Source organism: Triticum aestivum, chromosome 4B (assembly GCF_018294505.1).
Source record: "Triticum aestivum cultivar Chinese Spring chromosome 4B, IWGSC CS RefSeq v2.1, whole genome shotgun sequence".
Lineage (NCBI taxonomy): Eukaryota > Viridiplantae > Streptophyta > Magnoliopsida > Poales > Poaceae > Triticum > Triticum aestivum.
This window is the reverse complement of record NC_057804.1, coordinates 458264712-458273473: the sequence shown is the minus strand read 5'-3', so window position 1 is coordinate 458273473 and position 8762 is coordinate 458264712.

Below are 8762 nucleotides of genomic sequence, written 5' to 3'. Positions count from 1 at the left end.
ATCACCACGCCGTCGTGCTGACGGAACTCATCCCCGAAGCTTTGCTGGATCGGAGCCCGGGGATCGTCATCGAGCTGAACGTGTGCTGAACTCGGAGGTGCCGTACGTTCGGTGCTTGGATCGGTCGGATCATGAAGACATACGACTACATCAACTGCGTTGTCATAATGCTTCCGCTTTCAGTCTACAAGGGTATGTAGATTACACTCTCCCCTCTCGTTGCTATGCATCACCATGATCTTGCGTGTGCGTAGGATTTTTTTTTGAAATTACTACGTTCCCCAACAAGGAGTACTCTGAATCTTCAAGGGACGGAGTTCGACGCAAGACAGCATTCCTGGGAGGAGTGGTGTCGAACTTGAATCTTTCTGTGAAGCCATCGTCTTGAAGATCAGCTTCAGCACTGAGCAATGTCAAACTCTTCTAGGACCTACGACAGGTTTCATGAGTGACAAAGGCATTCTTGGTGGCAAGGTTGCGAATGCGATTGACATCCACCAAGAGGCTTTGCATCTGACGCTTTAGCCAGTAGTGATGCTTGTCGTGTTTTTGATGCAAGGCCACGAGAAGCTCTCGGTCATTGAGCACACGAGATTGCTTGCGAGGCCTTGGAGCAATTGTGCTTTCTGTGGCTTCATTACGTGCACGACGAGTATTGCCAGCCAGTGGATAAACACGAGAAGCAGCCTGAACACCTTCAACATGCCGAGAGAAACTCTAACGATCGACATTGTGAAGATAAATTGCCTCCTTGGCAGGCTCTGGGTAAATGGCTTTGACGGACATATCAACCTCGGGCAGAAATATGAGATGGTTGCATGTAGAGGGCTGATAGTCAACGGCAGAGTGAAGCTTGATCAGTCACATAACCCATGGAGCATAGAATTTCAGACCAAATATGTCTGAGCCAGATGCAGCAAATTGGCGAATGAAGAAATCCTGAGCATTGAAGCTGATGCCATTGAGAATGTGGAAGACCAATGTCTTCATTGCGCCTTCTAGCTTTGCTGAGGAAGAATGTCCTTTGATGGGCCATAGAGTTCGCCTGATGATGTGATAGATGGTGTGGGGCAGATACTCTAGGTCTTCAACAAAGAATTCCTTGGGATACTCAACATCCTGTGGCAGTGGCTTCATCATACTCAACATTTGGCTCATATTGGGCTCAGGCTTCTGAAAGATGCTTTCCAACGCATTGCGGTGAAGCTGACAACCAGGTTCATAGAGTTCACCTGGAGTGGATAGGTCAGTAAGCTCAATGAGACCAAGAGCTTTGGCTTCATGATGGACATTGCCTGTCATCCACTCAAGGACCCATGTCTTCGGATCCGTATTGTAGCCGCGAATGTGGAGAGTTGCATAGAATTGCAGCAGAAGCTCTTCATTCCAATTCTCCTTATCTGTCACAAACTAAAGAAGGCCTGCATCTCTGAAACAGTCTAGGGCTTCTTCTAAGCAGGGCAGGCCAGCAATGGCTTCGGAATCCAGACGCATATGTGGAAATATGCGCCCTTGATTGTATAGAACACAAGAGTAATAGCTGCGCTGCTGATAACTCCAGAACCGACCAGATGATATTCTTGGCTTGGAATATGGGTTCTTGGCTTTATCGAAGAAGGTGTTGTGTGCAATGAAGCCATTGACATTGAACGATCCTGGTGCAGATGCAGTATCTGGAAACCTTGGCAGCCTGGGTTTTGGCTTCTGAACCTGAGGCCGGTGCTCCACATGATAGTCAAACTGAGGTCCGGGAGCAGGCAGAGGAACCAGAATTGGCCATCTGAGAGTGACCAGCTCGCCTTGATAGAATTCTTGCTCAATAGTGTGTGGCCTTGGTGGCGGAACAGGAGCAGTGACATTAGCAAGGGCGTCAGGCTGCACATTTGTTGCATGTGCATCATTGGATTCATGCACAGTGTTCATTGCAGGCGCCACATTATCTTCAGCCATGACAACGTCATTGGCTTCAGTAGTGTTGTTGGTGGCTGCCTCAGGATTTTCAACCTCCACATGAGTAGTTGGAGGGTCGGGCACAGATACGTTCTCCCCGTGAACAACTTCTTGGTTGGTAGGGGGTGTAGCAACACGTTCTTCTTCTTGTCTTTCATCGGCTGATGCAGCCGGATTGTCTTTAGCAATATTGGCTTCGGACGTGGGAACCGTCACAGAGGGATTTTCTTCAGGGAACACTTGACGTGCCACTGACCTGGATTGGTTTGAATCTTCCTCTGTGATGGTTGTCATGGAGACTGATGGCCTTAGGCCTTTGTGAAGCCGTTTGAACATGGGCGACGCTTTTGGTGATGGTGTAGTCTCCATGTAATTGTCGTCATTCACCATTGGGCTAGTGACTTGCACTGGTGGAGGACGGGGTGTACTTGGTGAGTCTTGACTTGGAGTTGCTAGTTGGGGGCGATCAGCCCATGAGGCATCCTGAGAGATTGGCGTCAAAGGACGACCAATACTGATGAGTTCGCTGTTCATGAGAACAGGCGATGATACCGTTGGGCGCTTGATCTGAGGAAGGACTTCATCATCTACTACATTCTCTTGGGGACCAATGTCTTCAGCCGTGATGGGGTCAACGGCTAGAACTTCTTCAGCTTCGGGAGCCTATGTGGAAGCAGGCTCATGAACTATCAACTGACGCTCTTGGTGTTCAGATGCAGGACGAGCAAAAGCAATGGGCTCAACAACAAGGGGCTCTGTGGGAGTAGCCCGATCTTTCTTCTTGGTCTTTCTCTTCTTGGTGGGTGGTGCATCATCAGTGGTGTTCTTGACTTTGCGCTTTCTGGCTTCGGCTTGTTGCCTTGGTTTTCTTCTATTCTGAAGCCACTGTGGGGACCTTAGGTTTCGAGCCTGTCATGCTGGCGGGGAAGACAATGTGAGGTTCTTCCCGCCTTGGTGCTTCAGTTTGGGCCACAGTAGGCTTCTTTTTGTTGGCAGCCAGCTTGGGGTCGATGCCAGGACGCCCAAGTGCCTTGCGCTTCTCAGCTTCATTGTAAGCTTGAACACACTTGGCAACTAGATTCTTCATGCGCTCTCTTGAACCTTTGGCTTCTTCGCGCTTCTTGCGAAATGCCTCCTTGAGGTCATGCAACATCACCTTGAAGTTTTGAACATCAGCCATGCTGAGCTTGGCTACATGCTTCTTGAACTGCTCTTTCTCATAGTCAATCTTGTTCTTCAGTTCAACAATTCGCTGAGCCAGAGCCAGCTCAGGAGCAATGGCGCCTTGGAAAAGACGCTGATGCCAATTGGGAGCTAAAGATCATCAAAGGTGAGATTCGGGTTGTGAAACATCTCCAACGTATCTACTTTTCCAAACACTTTTGCCCTTGTTTTGGACTCTAATTTGCATGATTTGAATGAAACTAACCCGGACTGACGCTGTTTTCAGTAGAACTGCCATGGTGTTGTTTATTGTGCAGAAAACAGAAGTTCTCGAAATGACCTGAAAATCCATGGAGATAACTTTTGGAAAATATAAAAAGTACTCGCGAAAGAATCAAGGCCACGGGGCCCACAGCCTGTCCACGAGGGTGGGGGCGCACCCTCCTCCTGGGCGTGCCCCCTGTCTCGTGGGCTCCTGATGCTCCACCGACCTCAACTCCAACTCCATATATTCCGTTTCGTGGAGAAAAAAATCAGAGAGAAAGTTTCATCGCATTTTACGATACGGAGCCGCCGCCAAGCCCTAATCTCTCTCGGGAGGGCTGATCTGGAGTCCGTTCGGGGCTCCGGAGAGCGGGATTCGTCACCGTCGTCATCATCAACCATCCTCCATCACCAATTTTATGATGCTCACCGCCGTGCGTGAGTAATTCCATCGTAGGCTTGCTGGACGGTGATGGGTTGGATGAGATTTACCATGTAATCAAGTTAGTTTTGTTAGGGTTTGATCCCTAGTATCCACTATGTTCTGAGATTGATGTTGCTATGACTTTGCTATGCTTAATGCTTGTCACTAGGGCCCGAGTGCCATGATTTCAGATCTGAACCTATTATGTTTTCATAAATATATGTGAGTTCTTGATCCTATCTTGCAAGTCTATAGTCACCAATTACGTGTTATGATCCGACAACCCCGAAGTGACAATAATCGGGATACTTCTTGGTGATGACCGAAGTTTGAGGAGTTCATGTATTCACTATGTGTTAATGCTTTGGTCCAGTACTCTATTAAAAGGAGGCTTAATATCCCTTAGTTTCCACTAGGACCCCGCTGCCACGGGAGGGTAGGACAAAAGATGTCATGCAAGTTCTTTTCCATAAGCACGTATGACTATATTCGGAATACATGCCTACATTACATTGATGAACTGGAGCTAGTTCTGTGTCACCCTATGTTATAGCTATTACATGAGGAATCACATCCGACATAATTATCCATCACTGATCCAATGCCTACGAGCTTTTCACATATTGTGCTTCGCTTATTTACTTTTACGTTGCTACTGTTACAACTACTACAAAACTGCTATCTTTACTTTTGCCACTGTTACCATTACTATCATACTACTTTGCTACTGAATACTTTGCTGCAGATACTAAGTTATCCAGGTGTGGTTGAATTGACAACTCAACTGCTAATACTTAAGAATATTCTTTGGCTCCCCTTGTGTCGAATCAATAAATTTGGGTTGAATACTCTACCCTCGAAAGCTGTTGTGATCCCCTACACTTGTGGGTTATGAAGACTAATTTCTGGCGCCGTTGCCGGGGAGCATAGCTCTATTATTTGAGTCACTTGGGATTTATATCTGTTGATCACTATGAGGAACTTGAAAGATGAAAGAACCAAGATTTTTCCCTCAACTACGAGGGGAGGTAAGGAACTGCCATCTAGCTCTGCACTAGATTCTCCTTCTGTTTTGAGTAAGCTTGCGACACCTAAACCTACTACTGCTATGAATTCTGATATGTCGCATGTTATTGATGATGCCACTTCTGCTATGCATGGTACTTATGATGAAACTACTTCTGTGCGTGATACTACTTTGCCATTAGGTGAATTTCTTGATGAACAACTTGCTAGGGTTAGAGAGAATGAAATTATTGAAGATGCTATTATTGATGATAGTGATGATGAAAGTTCTCCACCTGATTATGAATTACCTGTTGTTCCTGAGGGTTATGTTATGGATGAGGAAGCTTCTAGAGCTATTTTTGCTTGCAAAGATAGATATGATCTTAAGAAGTTATTAGCTAAATGGAAGCAACAATCCCTTAATGCTAGACTGAAACCTGACCCCGCTTTTGCTACTTCACCTATCTGTGTTACTGATAAGGATTATGAATTCTCTGTTGATCCTGAGATTATTACTTTAGTTGAATCTGATCCTTTTTATGGCCTTGAATCTGTAACTATTGTGGCACATCTTACCAAGTTAAATGATATAGCCACCCTGTTTACTAATGATGAGAAGTCTCGCTATTATTATATCCTTAAGATATTTCCGTTCTCATTAAAGGGTGATGCTAAGACTTGGTTTAATTCTCTTGATCCTGGTTGTGTGCGTAGTCCCCAGGATATGATTTATTACTTCTCTGCTAAATATTTCCCCGCTCATAAGAAACAAGCTGCCTTGCGGGAAATATATAATTTTGTGCAAATAAAAAAAGAGAGTCTCCCACAAGCTTGGGGAAGGCTTCTCTGATTACTTAATGCCTTGCCTGATCACCCTCTGAAGAAAAATGAAATACTTGATATCTTTTATAATGGACTAACCGACGCTTCCAAGGACTACTTGGATAGTTGTGTTGGTTGTGTTTTCAGGGAAAGAACAGTCAACCAAGCTGAATTATTATTGAATAATATGTTTACTAATGAAAATAATTGGACTCTTCCTGAGCCAGTTCCTGAGCCAATTGAGCCAACTCCTGAGCCTATTCCTAAACCCACTCCAAAGAAGAGCGGTGTTCTATTTCTCAGTCCTGAAGATATGCAAGAGGCAAAGAAATCAATGAAATAAAATGGTATTAAAGCTGAAGATGTTAAGGATTTACCACCTATTTAAGAAATACATGGTCTTAATGTACCGCCTGTCGAAGAAACACATTGTCTTGATAACCCGACATAGGTAGTAAAGGTAAATTCTCTCTATAGATATGATAAAGTTGAAATCCCGTCTACTAAATTTCATAGCCCATGCTTAGATGAATTTGATGACTTTATGGTTAGACAAGAAAGTTTTAATGCTTATGTTGGTAGAGAATTAAAGAATAATGCTTTCGAAATAGGACGCTTGAGTGATTATATGGCTAGAGTTAAAGGTGAACTTAAACTCATTAGCAAATATGCTTCTATGGTTACCACTCAAGCTGAGCAAGTACTTAAAGCTCAAAGTGATTTGCTTGACTGTCGGCGTTCTGGGAATGGGGGTCCCCAGACTTGCCTGCCTGCGGCCTGCGGCGTGGCTCAAGCAGAGGCCCAGTGCAGCCCAGCTTCAGTAGCTCAAGCTCAAGACCCTCGTGAGGGGCCAAGCCTCATGGGGCGGACGACAGGAAGCTTCCTCAAGAGCAGCCTCATCAGGCGGGCTCGCGAGGAGGCGGAGAGATCAAGGCGGGGTACCTCGCGAGGTGCCCATGACGCAAGCCATGACGATCGAGACCAGGCGGGCGCCAGGCGGGTGCCGGCCTATGTAGTGTCCTTGTTTCCCCTTCGGTGCAATGGGGGCAAGCACAGGCCAAGGCATCAAGCAAAGGTTACCGTTTCGGTGCAACGAGACCAAGACCAGCGGAGCGGCAGGATGGAGGTCACCGTGGAGCCCAGGACGGCGTCACCGTCAGAGTCTTTGGCAGTCGAAGGCCAACTTTGGTCAGGATAAGTGTACTAGATGTTCCCCTTCAAAATGGCCAATTGTTGGCGCCCTTCCCGCTCGTTATTTGGGAAGAGGCCCAAGGCCTCCCTCTATAAATAGAGCTAGCCACCACAGAGTAGAGGGATCTAGATTCTGGGTAGACTAGAGAGAGAGAGAAGCGACTGAGCTCACCCAAGCAGTTCATCGCACCAGCTCAAGAACACCCCTCGCGAGGCTGTTCTCCCCTTTGTATTGTTCATCATCAGCCCCTGAGGCAATCCACCACACCACACACTGGAGTAGGGTATTACACCACAATGGTGGCCTGAACCAGTATAAACCTCATGTCTCCTGTGTGTTCATCTTTCTAGCTTAGATTCCTTGCGAGGCTTTGAGACGTGAGTTGGTAGGGGAGAGATCTTCGCGCGCACTCCAAAGTTCGAACCTCAAGGGTCTGCCGGAACTCGAAATCCGACATTTGGCGCTAGGTAGGGGTGCGCCGGAATCCTTCTTCCACCGCCTCGCGTTTCGTCGTCCGTCGCGCCCATGTTTGACGCTCGCCGAGCCCGCGCCGAACGTCGGGCTGCTCTCGCGGCCCATGTCGCCCAGACGGCCCCCGTCGGAGGGCCTCCCCGTCGTTCCCCATCGCCTGCTGCCCACGCTGAGACCGGCCTGGCGGGGAACGAGCAGCAGGCGTCATTGCTGCATCCCTCGGTGTGGCGGGAAGGCCGCACCGCCACCCCGTCGCTGACTCCAGCAGGCTCGTCGTCGCACGCCCGTCGCGCTCCTGCGGACACGCACGCCGCGTTGCTTCTGGCACGTGAGCTCCTGCACTACTGCCCCGTCGACGACCTCTACGACGAGTGGCTCGCCCGCATCACCGAGCTCGTCAGTGTCGCAGGGGGATCCCCTGCGCCATCCCTCTCGCTGCATCGCCCTCCGCCTTGCGCGGGCAACGCAGCTCTGGAGGCACCTCCGCCTCCTCCTCCTCAAGAAGGTGCCCTGACCCAAAGGCGTCGGCCCCTGGACAAGACCCACTGCGTCTAGCGCCCGCGCAGCAAGAAAAGAGCTGCCAAGAGGTCCCTCGCCCACAAGAAGGTGCTCGCGCGCTCCCAGCGCCAGCACGCCATGACCGCGCTCCTGCACCAGCGCGCCAAGACCCCGCGCCGCTGCTGGCGGCGGCGCACGGAGACCTCCAAGATCAAGCCCTTCATCACCAAAGGCCCCATGTAGCCACTGCAGGCTGCCGCGCCTTCACCACCGAGTTGCACAGCGTGGCCTGGCCGGGCAAGTTCAAGACGGATCTGCCTCCTCGCTACAATGGTACCGCCGACCCCGCGGAGTTCCTCCAGCTCTACGAGCTGCGCATCAAGGCGGATAACGGGGACAAGAAGGTCATGGAGAACTAGTTTCCCATGGCGCTTAAGGATGGCGCCCGCACCTGGCTCCTAAACCTGCCTCCCAGCACGATCTCCTCCTGGGACGAGATGCGCACTTGCTTCATCGCCAACTTCCAGGGCACTCGTGACCGGCCCCCGGCCATCAGTGAGTTGCGCTGCATCAAGCAACAGCCAGGAGAGACCCTGCAAAAGTACATCCAACGCTTCAACAGTGCCCGCCTCAAGATCCCCAGGGTGACTGAGGAAGCCATCATCTCAGCCTTCTCCGATGGCGTGCGCGACAACAAGATGATAGAGGAGCTAGCAATCCATAAAGACCTGTGCACTTCGCTGGAGCTGTTCAACCTGGCGACCAAGTGTGCCAGGGCTGAGAAAGGGCGCCTCTCCCTCCTCGAGCTTCCAGCTGCTGATCCAGAAGAGAAGAAGCCCAAGGCCAAGGACGTGAAGCGCAAAGGAGCGGCCGTGCTCGCAGCGGAGCCAGACACCAAGCGAGGCAGGGATCAACCAGAGTCTTCCAAGGGCAGCCGGTACTGCGTGTACCACGACCTTCACACCCATA